The sequence below is a fragment of the Pelodiscus sinensis genome, chromosome 20 (assembly GCF_052426305.1).
Source record: "Pelodiscus sinensis isolate ZL-2025 chromosome 20, ASM5242630v1, whole genome shotgun sequence".
In the NCBI taxonomy this organism is placed as follows: domain Eukaryota; kingdom Metazoa; phylum Chordata; order Testudines; family Trionychidae; genus Pelodiscus; species Pelodiscus sinensis.
The window spans coordinates 9,766,862-9,779,583 of NC_143071.1; the positions used below are offsets into that span (position 1 = coordinate 9,766,862).

At 47.7% G+C, this 12,722-nt stretch overlaps 1 protein-coding gene across 19 annotated transcripts in view; it reads left to right on the forward strand.

Annotated features, from left to right (window-relative positions):
- Positions 1 to 12,722, forward strand: part of BPTF (bromodomain PHD finger transcription factor) — a 100,762-nt gene that overhangs the window by 18,126 nt on the left and 69,914 nt on the right. The window contains exon 1 of one of the 19 annotated variants that reach the window (XM_075903940.2): positions 4,139 to 8,197. The exons of the other annotated variants lie outside the window; for them this stretch is intronic. The gene's annotated coding sequence lies outside the window, so the exon portion shown is untranslated. Of the gene's footprint in view, positions 1 to 4,138; positions 8,198 to 12,722 lie in introns of those variants that run through there. 19 annotated transcript variants of the gene reach the window in all.

Consider the following 12,722-nt stretch of genomic DNA (forward strand, 5'->3'; position numbering starts at 1 on the left):
AATTAAGTGCTTACCTCACTGCTCAAAATATAGAAATGAACTAGTGTCGTAAGTACTTTCTTCACTTAAATGTTGTTTATAGAGCAAAGACAGAGTTCACCTCTGTGTTGTGTCGTTCTGAGTCTTAGACTTGAATCGTCCTGAGTCTTAGGCACATCTTCTCGCCACCTTATTGCTGCCAAGGCTGGAGTCAAATTGGAGCCACTGTGTGTGTGTTTTCAGTGAGCAGCATCCCCTTGTCCTTTTCTCCTTAAATCAGGGTGGAGAACCTTTTTTGAGTCCATAGCAGCTGACCCACAGAAAAGTCAATTGGGGGCTACACACAAACAAGTGAGAAACAAAACAACCCCCAAAACCCCTCACTGATGTGGCCCCCAACTGAGGAGAAAGACACTCCCCCACATTCCCCTTGTACACCAGAGCCTAGGGGGACCCAGCCTAGTAGCTTTTGTGTGCTCCAGCCCCACAGTGGGGCATCAGGGGGCCGGAGCACCAGGGAGGGCTCCTCAGTGCTGGGGGGGGGGGGGGAATAGAGAGGAAGGGCTGAGCCCCCAGGGCCAGATCCAGGCAAGCCAGGGGGCTGCATCCTAGGCCAGAGGTTCCCCACCCCTGCCTTAAACCCATTATTGGGCCTAAATCAGAGCCTGTGAATGTCACTGATAACTACTATTTTAAACAGTGGACTTTAGAGCAGGCCCTATATGCCACCAGACTTTTGGGGAACAGTTGGTTTATAAATCTTATTCCTCGTACATTTCATGTGACTTGTTAAAATTCAAAAAATTACACCTAAATGCATCTGTATAAAAAGTAATGATCTGATTGGGGTGTGAACAGCTCTAAACTTTAAATATTTGGAATTTTAAATACATATGAACACCTTAATGAAATTGAAATGCTTCATTATCTAAACTGCGTAGTTAGAAATATCTTAATTCTTAAAGGTGCATTATCAGGTGTCTTTGGCCCAAAATATAAAGTTTTTTGAAAAGGGGAGAAACCCTAGTTTTCAGAGAATTTTCTTTGGATTTAAGCCTTCCCTTATATTATTGCCAATGCTGACAATACCACTGGTGTATATGTGAGCCAAAGTATGAAACTGATTAGGTTAGAGATTTCTGTAATTCCTAAAAACAGATGATATAAAAAATTCAGATAATACTAATTATCTTCTCTCCCTTGTTTAAGACACCAAAAAGGTGTTGGGAGAAACTCTATTCAGATACTCAGGAGAAAAGTTTATTTACGATCTGAGAATGGTTACAGCGTATCAGCTTTAATTGATTTAGAATCTTGTTGTGCTAACATTACATTATTAAAACAGAAAATTAAAGTTTTTTATTTTTGCCATTTTTAGCATTATCGAAGTTTACAGATATTCATTGATTTATTTTAGCATTAACGTGGAGTCTGTAATCTAGCTGGTACAATTTGAAATTACAGTTTACTATAAAATGGAATATAACTGAATTTACTATAAAATGGAATATAATTGAATGGAAATTTTAAAGGCCCAGTAAACTCTCTTAGTAGCAATAGAAAATGTACTGCTATGATTTTTCATACATTTTAGTTTTTCAGTACTTCTCAGATGTAATTATTGATAGTTGTGAATTGCAAAATCAAATTTTAAGGGTACAGCTCTGTCATTTTAGTGCATTTTTAATACTCTTCAGCATAATGCATATTCAGTAACTACTAATTTGTGAAATGAACAAGGAAGGAAAGGAAAGGGGGTGAAATGCAACTAAAACAATTACGTCAGTGCAAAAGAAAATTTGAATACAACTTTGCTCTAAAATGAGGACAGAGAGGCTGATATGGGAATGGTAGCTTAATTATCCAACACCTCTTAGTAACATCAAATTTAGATACTGGTTTTGTAATAATTTGATTCTTATAAAACAGATCTTAGATTCTCATTTGTTGTAACATTTTTCAAAGTTTACCTTGACAAACTTCCAACTCCGCACAGTAGATCTTAGTAAATATTGTAGAAATGTGCATCTATCTCTTTCAGTTTGTGAGTCTGTTCAAGAACTTCTCTTAAGTGGTAAGTTTAGGTATGCCACTCCCTCTTACCATAACTTGAAGCAACGTAAGGTTTTGGTTGTCCCGGGAAGATGGGATATGGGATTGCCTCTCATAAAATCATACAAAAAAGAGACACAATTGCCAGACAGGTGAAAGGGACTGGCTGGGGGAACGCCCCCTCCATCTAGGACTGCCCAAGCCTTGAGCCTCCCATCTCCCAAGTGTCCTTTAGGGAGGACAGGTGAAGGAGGGAGGCTGAAGCACTTCCCCCTCCTTAATTCATAGGATGTTGCTACCTGTTCCAGTTCATCACTATCAGAGAGCAAGGGCAAAATGCACAGTTGCCTGCATTTCTCATTCTGACTGGGGAGTGCAGGAGGCAGACAAGGTGTGCACTTTGCCCTTGTTCCCTGACAGGGACAGCCCTTGTTGAAATTGGTCCCCACATACCCACTACACACGCACCCAGAGCTCTGCCCTGAACTCATTCTGATTCTTGCACCTCCACGCACTTCCAGCCCCCATCCCTGAGCCCCTTCTCATTCCCAGCCCCACTGAGCTCCTCACCACCAACCCTGACTTCTGTGCCCCCCACATCCCAACCCCCTGCTCTGGGGCCCCCCAGCACTCCCCAACCCCCTGCTTTGAACCCCCACACTTCACACCACACTTAAATATCTTACAGGCACTGTTGTATATGAGCCCCATCCCCAACCTCCTGTCCTGAGGACCCCTCATCACCCTAGGGATGTGAATGACTAGTCCAATATCCAATAAGCAAATGCTTATCGGATAGTCAACACACTAGTCGACTAGTCGCTCCTCCTCCTCCATGCTGCCTCTACAGAAAGAAGCAGCAAGTGGGGGAAAGAGAAAAGGGTGCTTCAAAGCGGCAGCGCCATGTGGACCCTGGGGTCAGCTGGGGACTGCCCCACTGATCCCAGGCTCCATGTGGTGCTGCTGCTTTGAAACGTTGGGGGGAGCACAGGGCCAGCAGGGATTGCTTGAGTCCCCCACTGACCATGTGCTCCCCACAGCACTTTTGTGTTTGAAGTACAGCCACAGCCCTGGGACTATAGCTACACTTCAAAGGCAGAGGTGCCCTTATCAACTAATTGAATAGTTCATGCAAGTTGCATCAACTGTTCTATTAGATAATTAATCTACACCCCTCCCCCCTCCATGTAAGTAATTTAAGTTACTTTCACCTCTGCACTAATGATGTTAAATATCGGTTAATTTATTAGTCGACTACTCGACTGAATTTCCATTGACAACTCGACTAGTCGATAGACACTTTTGCTTGCAGCCTGAGGCCAGCGGGAAGTCCCGCTGACTCCAGGCTGCACGTGGGCGTGCCAGCTTTGAAATGCCATGGGAGCCTTGGGCTCCCCAGCTGACTGCAGGTTCTGTACAATATTTTCCCAGAACCCAGGGTCAGCTGGGACTCCCCAGCTTACTGTGGGTTCCGCGTGGTGTCCCCAGCTGACCCCGGGCTCCATGCGGTGCTGCTGCTTTGAAACACCGAGATGGCATTTCAAAGGGGCAGAGCCACACAGCTGAGCCTGGGATCAGCTGTGCAGCGCTGCCCCTTTGAAACATCATCATGGAGTTTCAAAAGGCAGCGCCACACGGAACCCAGGTATGGGTTCCATGAAGCACTGCCTCTTTGAAGTATTCCCTTACTACTCCCCCCCCCCCCTTGCTGCCTCTATTTGGTAGAGGCAGCAAAGGGGGGGAATCGACCAGTCGACTAGTCCTTAACATCCTTACTTTGCACTGAAATAACATGAACTAGAAAAATAGGATGAATCTGCAATAGGATTGCTTCTCAAATAAACCTTATAGAAAGGAGATAAAATGGAGAAATTTGGAGCAGTGCTCTGTTTTGGCACAGGTAACTAAATGATTAAGGTTTAAAATCTAGAAGAAAATGTCACTGCAAACCATGTTGACTATAGTCCTTTTTTGTTAAAACACAGCAAATAAGAGTTTCTAGGGATGAAAAATACTCTTGATGGAATTCCCATTAAAAATAATAAAAAAATAAAATTAAATGGAAACATTTTAACCATCCCTTTTTAAAAGAAAGTCCATAATAAAAATTAACTTTATGAAAATAACACTGTGTTGATAAATACAGTCATTTAAATAAAGCATGTACATTTTCCTTTCTTTAAAAAAAAATTTGAGTTAAGGACTCCAGCAATGCTGGGTAAAAGTGCTGGTTTTCTTAAAACTTAGAGCCAAAGGGGCTAGGTATTGGCTTCACCTGTTCTGTCAGCCATAATGGCACCAACTTAAACTTACACTTTCTCTTAAATCAATTTGTTTACACTGAAGGTCTTAGAGTTTTCCATGGGAGATATTGCTAAACCAGAATCACTGGAAATGAGGAGGAAGTGGGAAAAATCAACTATAGTAGTTTGGATTAACAGACAACCGTATAACAAAGTCCAAGACTATCAGCGTCTGCTCTTCTGTCAAAACACGACATACTTAACTAATATTAAACATTAAATTCTGCACTTTAAAGATAAGATAAGGAATATGTACACCACACTTAAACACGCACAGCTGGCTGACTTGGATTGTAAAATTGTGGCATGGATGTTCAGGCTCAAGCTGTAGCAAAAGAGTCTCAGAGCCTTGGCTGAAATCACATTTTTACAGCCTTGCAACTTGACCTCTGCAAGCCCAAGTCAGCTGACTCAGCCAGAGGCACCTGTCTAATTGCTCTATAGACATTCTCATAGATGAAAAATTCATCTTGAGATTTCCCCCTCTTTAACCTGATGTTGACTGGTGGGTAGCATGCTTGTGGTACTGCAGCCATAATTTCAGACAAAATTTCTTCTGAGATGTTTGTATCCTCTTTCTAGTTAGAAGTTTGTTCTCTTCTTTTCCTCCAACACTCCAACAAATCAGAAAGGGCTCTAGGGCAGTAATTTAAGAAAATCGAGGATTCCTTTGACTTCGTACTTTCTGCTTCAGTTGCAAGTAGCATTGTGGTGTCTGCAGGTTGGAGAGCTCTACTCCTTTTCAGCTTTCTGTACATGTACTTCCCCCGTCCTCCCCCCCAGTATTAGGAGGGGCTAAAAGCCTGTTTACTGAAGGAGGAGCAGGCATTACAGATATTTACATCAAGTTTTTTCTGTGATTTCGCCATCTCAAGTTGAACATGATCTCAGAACCAAAGGAGAAGGTAGGCCAGAGGAAAAAATGCCCAAGATATGTGAGTTTTTACACTGGCTCCTGCTCTAGCCAGGCTCCTTTTGCCCCGAACTTACCAGAAGCGGCAAGGTGAGCTCTGTGCCCTATTCTATGTCTTTGATTCTATCATCCACCGTCTCTCCTGATTCATTCTCTCGGAGCAGTGCTTTCACTCAGCCCAAAAATACCAGGTGTTTCTGTTGAAGCAGCTTCTTTGACTTCCAAAGATTTCCCTCCCACAGTCTCAACACAAACTTCAGACTCTATTTTTATTATTCTGTAAGGCTCCAAGCAGGTCCAGATCATGGGCATCAGCAGTCCTGAGACCTTGTTTTCTTTGGATCTTTTAAAGTCTCATGCCCTTCCCAATCTTCATTTAACATCATCCCACGAAGGAAAAATCACCAGAGAAGAACAATTTTGAATCTAGAAAGGAATAGCCATTAGCAGAGTTCCTCCAAAGTGATATGAGATGCAATTAGATTTTTAGAAAAAAAGGTTAGTAAGTGCCCCATCTTTCCACAGATAAACTGTTGATCGCAGATCTTAACATGGGAAGTTTTTATCTCTGTGGAAAGATGGGGCACTTCCTAAATGGACTTTGAATCCTCTTCCATTTCCTTATAATCATCTGTTCAGTATTCACATTCTTATTCATTACCAATTCAGTGCTTCAGCTATAGTGTTAGAATCTGTCCAGAAGATCTATCAATTTATTTCTCTCCTTTGACCAAATAAATCTCCATCAGTTCCTAGCTATGTTGTTTCTCAGAACAGCATTTGGCTCAGTTTGTGGACATAGACATCAACCTTATTCTTGTTTCTTTGATGGGGTACATTTTTTTTTTTAATTGGAAAGCAGTGAAACTTAACAAGATTGTTTCTAACCATTCAGTAGCTAGGAGCTCATGAGGAAACACAAACCCTTTCATCACAGCCTTAACTTTCAACTGTATCCGAATTGAGACCTGCCATCCCTTTGCTCCCCTTGTCTTTTGCTTCCCATTCGTGAAGGATGTCAAGAAGCAACAGGCAATGAAAAACGTGGCTTAAATAAAATGCAGTTACATTTTTCCTCTGAATCAGGAGTGGGGAACCTCATGCCTGGAGGCTGGGTGTGACCCTCAGCTTGCCTGGATCCAACCCCTGAGGCTTAGGGGGGATTCCCCCTCCCCATTGGGAGTCTACACTGGCGCTCCAGACCCCTGCCACCTATCCACAAGGCTGAAGCACACAAAATGTGAGAAGTGCCTTTTTCCTTCTCTACCAGGGGCCTCTCACTTTACTTCTCACTTGTGTGCGGTCCCCGACCCAAAATAGGTTCCCCACCCTTGTTCTGAATGTTTGTGTCAGCTTGCTAACTTCTGACATCTCTGATTCGTATCTATGTGGACCTGTAAGTATGCTTCAGTTTCATAGTACTGTACTGCCTTGTCTTCTGTTTTTTCAATTTTTCTCATTCTTGAAAATCTCACCTTCAGAGTTTGCTTCCTTTGAGCCATTCATGACAGCAATTCATGGCAGTACTTCTGAAAGTAGTAGCATATGTTCCTGTTCTAGCTGCATTCTGTCAGAATTGGCCTCCCTCATGGCAGTAAGCACACGCAATCTGTTGTCTGACCGGACCAGTCAGTGTATCTTGGTTTTCAGAGTGGCAGAGAAAAGGTAATTTTGGGCAGCAGTGTTTGTGTGACCACCGATCCTCCCATTTCTTCTGTAATAGTAGCCTGATCTTTGGTTTTTCTCAGAGGAGGAAAGGTAGAGTCCCCTTGGAGAGAGAACAGTATGCCTAGACAAGGTGGTGGTTCTTTTTGTGCGCAAAACCCACCCCAACAAGCCACCAAACTTAGCTACCCTAATCATCATTACCTTTGGGAATTCCACTTCACTGTTGAAGAGGTGTCAATGCATGATGCTATTTATCTTCAGCTGGTCAGTAATGCTTCATTGCCTTCATCTAAGCAGTGTTCAACACCTGGCTTGTGTTTTCTACCTCCCTGGCTATATTGCTATAGCTTCAAGCCAATAAGGCAAGCTCTGATCCTGAGCTTTTAATCACTACTGTAACAGTAGCCTGATTGATTGAAGAATGTACTTCTTCACACAATGGGGTGTTGCCATGAGACGTTGTGAATGCCAGAATTATAGCTGAATTCAAAAAAGAACTGGAAAAGATATTGAAGAATAAGTCTATTTATGGCTATAAGCCCAGATGGTCAGGGATGCAGCCCCCATATACGCAGAGTGTTCCTAAACCTCTGTCTGTCAGAAGCTGGGACTAGAGGATGGGATGAATCTCTCAATAAATTACCCTGTTTTGTTCACTTTTTCTGAAACATCTATCACAGCCATTATCAGAAGACAGTATACTGGGCTAGATGGACTTATGTTCTTAGTAGGGTTCTTCAAAGGAAATACCGTGAAACCCTATGGAAAAAATTAGATGGCGCACTCAAAACATTTTTGGGGGGTTTTCAGTAGTCTTTCCTATACATGAACAGAGCAGTCATGAAATTATTAGAGATTTGAGTAATCCAAACATTTTCCTCTAGGTCTCTCCTGCGGAATATGATCCCTTTGTGATGTAGCATCCTTCTAGATGGTTCAGGATTCTGTTGGTGTCTCAGACAATAATATTGCAATTTGTAGATGGCAGGGTAGGCTCTCAGGGCGCTCTCTCCCTAGGCCTGGAATAGAGAGAGAACTCTATTAGATGCAAGTTCATTGCTGTATGATGGGGTGTCCTAAGGGAGCTCTGTGACACTGGTGTGAGAACAAATGAGAATAGAAGGAGGGGAAGATTGGGGTTTGGTGTCAAGGCTGGGTAACTGTATGGTAAGAGCAAGATATGATTTTAGTTGTGGCATTTTGGATTGGTTGGTAGGAAGCTAGGTGGGAAGAAAAGAGGTCAGATGAGGAAACCTGCTTGATGGCAACAGACAATTTCTGGGTAAGTTGCATAGCTGCTTTGTGCCTCCATTGCCAGTCTGTAAAATGGGGGTAATATAGTACCTCCCCACCTGACAGGATGTTGAGGATAAATACAGTAGCGACTGAGGGGCACTCAGATACTTCAATAATAGGCGTTTTCTAAGTAGCTAGTATAGGCAGAGTGGGATTCTGTATTGATTAGCCAACAATCTAGTCTAATTTATAAGCAAAGCGGGGGTTCAAAATGAAAAACAAATATGCTTGCTGCTGAGTAATCAAGTAATTTCATAAAAGTATATAATGCTTATCAACAATTACATGTACTCAACGTTAGTAAGCAGCAACATGCCTGTCTAGCTCCTAAACCAGCTCTGTCAACCCTATCCACTGCCATGATTGCAGTGGTATGTCTGCCAGGGATATAAAACGAGTAACAAATATATTTTACCCATGTATTTTCTTTTTCTCTGTCTCTTTTGCAACTTTTTTCAATTCTCTTCTTTCACTTACAGTCTGTTCTTCCTTTCTCTGAATAAGCTATATTGTCATTTGCGTGCTGTTTTCTCTCCCTTCTCCTCGAGTTTCTGCTTATTCCTGCTTTACTTCTGCACACACCTGTAGTTCTTCTTCGAGTGGTTGCTCATGTTCATTCGAAGTAGGTGTGCGCACTGCGTGCACAGTGTCTTCCGGAGCGTTTTCCCTTGAGGTACCCGTAGAGCCAGCAAGGCGACCCTGGAGTGGTGCCGCCATGGCGAGCATAAGTACCCCTGCTGGCACTGCCCCATCTCAGTTCCTTCTTACCGCCGTGACGGTCGTTGGAGCGTCTCTATCTCTCTTAGTCTCTAGTCAGTTAATGGTTCCCGTTCTATCACTTATCTGTAAATAGTTCTATTAGTTAGATAGTTAGGTTCTTTGTTTTCTCCTTTCCCCCCCTCTGTGGGTGAGGAATGCCAGGGCCGCAAGGCTTCAAGGCGTGCGCTGACTGCGGGAAGTTTATGCCCAGAGGCGACCCACACGACAGTTGCCTTAGTGCCTGGGTGAAGCTCATCTTGCAATTGCTTGCAAGATCTGTAAGTCTTTTAAGCCCCGCACGAGGAAAGAAAGAGTTTCCCACCTAAAACTTCTCCTCATGGAGACAGCGCTACAACCGGTGCCGCCGGAACAGCCTACGGTGCGCAGTGCACCGGCTTCCACGCGTGAGGCCCCTCACCGGCACCGTGCGTCGGCGTCGAAGTCTCGGCACTGATCTCATTCTCCCCCATCCAAGAGGGTGAAAGTCCCGTGGACGGTCCCCGGCAAAGAAGTCGGCCTTGGCCAGGCACGGCGGTGCCGGCTCACCGGTGCACACATCGCCTGTGGCGCACCGCAGTCGGCGGGGAGACCCCGATAGCCCCGGTCGCCTCCCTTCGCACCGACCGTCCACGCCGGACACTTTTGAAGTGGCGCAGGACCTCATTAGCCTCACGACCTCCCCTCCGTCATCGGTTGAGATGGAAAGGTCGAGATCCCCCTCGCCAGAGGCTCCACTGCTTACGACTTCGCCCAAGCATGGCCCAGGTCGGCATGCTAAGGCAACCCATGCGTTGGGACCACCCCATGTGGGGTCAGTACCGATCGCTACCACGGCACCGTTCTCGACACCGGTTTGTCAGTCCCGGTCAGTTTCAGGCCGCTCTCGATCTTCGGTGCAGCTCAGCTCCTCGCCAGCCCCCGGTGGTACCGGTGCCATACCCCCGCAGCCATGTGGCGTTTACTCAGGCGTCTCTCCCCTCCACGACACCGGGCCTCATGGAGTTGATGTCCGTCTCCGCGCCCTCACAAGCACCGGATTCAGCCCGATGGCAGTCGGCAGCTCCTACGGCACTGCCCCCGGTACCGTACGTGACGGCGGCGTCTTTCCCGGCACCGGGCCTGGGCACCCCGGTGCCACAACTGCCGGCGACTACCCTTCCGGCGCCGGGCCTGGGCACCCCGATGCCGCAGCCGGCGGGGACTCTCCCGGCAACGGCCATGGGTCCCCTGGTGCCACAACTTGTCCAGCCCCGCCGTACTCACGCGGGCAAGCCAGAATCTATGGCAAGGTTTGCCCCGCATTCCTCTTTGGCTCTGCCTTGGCCGGAGTCCGATTATTTGTCAGATTCCAATGCAACCTCTGTTCGGTCAGGGTGCTCAGGAGCTTTCTCGTCCCACAGGTCTCGGTCCTGGCACCGGCGGGACCGTCCTCAGCAAACTTGGCCTCCGCATCCGCAGTGGCCGTTCTGGACTCTCTGGGCGTACCATCAGTGGCAGGGTCCGGCGCCCCCTCCTTCGGTGTCAGGGCCGTCGGGTCACCGCTCTCAACCTTCGGCATCTCTATCTCGGGCCCCCTCTCCACTTGGGACGCCACAACCAGATCCGATGGCGCAGGCACTGGCAGTGGAGATGAACCCGCAGGGTACACAGGATGTACAACCGCCACCGCACTTGGCGCCATCTGGCTCTATCCCAACCCAGGAGTCGTCCTCGTCCCCAGACGAGGCTCTAGCAGACCCTGCACCTAGTCTGCCTACCATGGATGCCCGTACGCACCAGGAACTTCTCCGGCGCATGGCATTGAATCTAGCCGTCCCAGTGGAACCTGTCGTTGAGGACACGGATCCAATGGTGGACATCATCACTGAGGACGCGCCCACGCGGTTGGCTTTACCGCTCAATAAAACGGTGACCAAGATCTCTAAGGCCCTGTGGCAGACGCCGGCGACCTTGATCCCTACCTTAAAAGGGGTCGAGAGGCGCTATTATGTCCCGCACTCGGGACATGAGCATTTGTATTCGCAACCCATCCCAGGATCATTGGTCGTGTAGGCCGCGGCCCAAAAAGAACGGCTCCCTCAGCCTGGCCCATCTCCAAAGGCAAGAGAGCCTAAACGGCTGGATCTGATGGGCCGTAAGGTTTACGCCACAGGGGCACTACGGCTCCGCATTGCGAACCAGCAGGCGATGTTAAGCCGGTATGCCTTCAATACCTGGCAGGCAGCCGAAAAATTCGGGGATCGGCTCCCAGCGGAGGACCGCCAGGAGTTCGCAGCCATTGCTTCCGAGGGCAAAGTCATCGCACGAACTGCCCTCCAGGCATCCTTGGATACCGCTGACTCAGCAGCCCGCACCATGTCGACCGGCGGCGTGATGCGTCGCGGAGCCTGGCTGCACGTGTCAGGGATTCCCTCTGATGTGCAAAATACAATCCAGGACTTGCCGTTCGAGGGAAACACTTTGTTCTCGGAGCACACCGACTCTAGGCTCCATACCCTGAAGGACACAAGGTCCATGTTGAAATCTTTGGGCATCCACATGCCTGCCCCGCAGCGTCGATAGCTGCCCTATCGACAGCAGGGGAGAGCGCAGCCCCAGGTCCTTCATGGGGATTACTGGAGGCGCCGCTCCCGGGCCTCTGGTGGAGGTTCTCGGGTGGTTGCGCACCCCCAGGGCGCTAGGGGTCGGCATCGTCGCCCCAGGGCAGATAACCAGCGGGGAGGTCCCCATGGCCCTTCCCATCAGGGCAAGCCGCAGTTTTGACGCGCTATTCGAGGGTCCTGTACCAGTCTCCCACCCTGGACCCCCATTGGGGGCCAGGTTATCCCTTTTTGCCCATGCCTGGGCGCTAATTACATCAGATGCCTGGGTTCTAAACATCGTAAATGGGGGCTATACCATCCCATTCCTGGACCCACCGCCTTCAAACCCCCCTTCTCCATTCCCACTAAGGGACACTCCTCATGAACACATCCTGCGCCAGGAGGTGTCTGTGATCCTTGTAAAAGAGGCAATAGAGGAGGTTCCCTTACACCTGCGGGGAAGGGGATTCTACTCCCGATATTTTGTTGTCCCCAAACCAAAGGGAGGGGTCTGTCCCATCTTGGACCTCAGAAATTTGAACAAGGCAGTCATAAAACACAGGTTGAGAATGGTGACCCTAGCCTCGGTCATCCCAGTGCTACAGTTAGGAGACTGGTACGCGACCCTCGACCTCAAGGACGCCTACTTCCACGTGGCAATCAGAACCAGCCACAGGAGGTTCCTCAGGTTTATGGTCGGCCAACACCATTTTCAGTTTACGGTGCTCCCCTTTGGGTTGTCCACGGCACCAGGGGTATTCACCAAATGTATGGCTGTGGTTGCGGCGTTCCTCCGCAAACAAGGGGTACACGTGTTCCTGTACCTCGACGATTGGCTAATCCGAGGTCGCTCATACGAGCAGGTAAAAGCTCATGTGACACTCATGAAGGCCCTCTTCCTAAGACTTGGGCTTATGCTAAACAACGAAAAGTCGTCCCTGACCCCCTCCCAGCATCTGGAGTTTGTGGGGGCCCTTCTCGATGCGAGGGTGGCAAGAGCTTTCCTCCCCAAGAGCAGATTCCTCTCCATAGTGGAGCTGATCTTGGGGTTAACCCGGTCCCCTATCACGACCCCTCGGGTCTGCTCCAGGCTCCTGGGTCATATGGTGGCTTGCATGTACACGGTTCGCCACGCCAGAATGAGAATGAGACCCCTACAGGCTTGGTTGG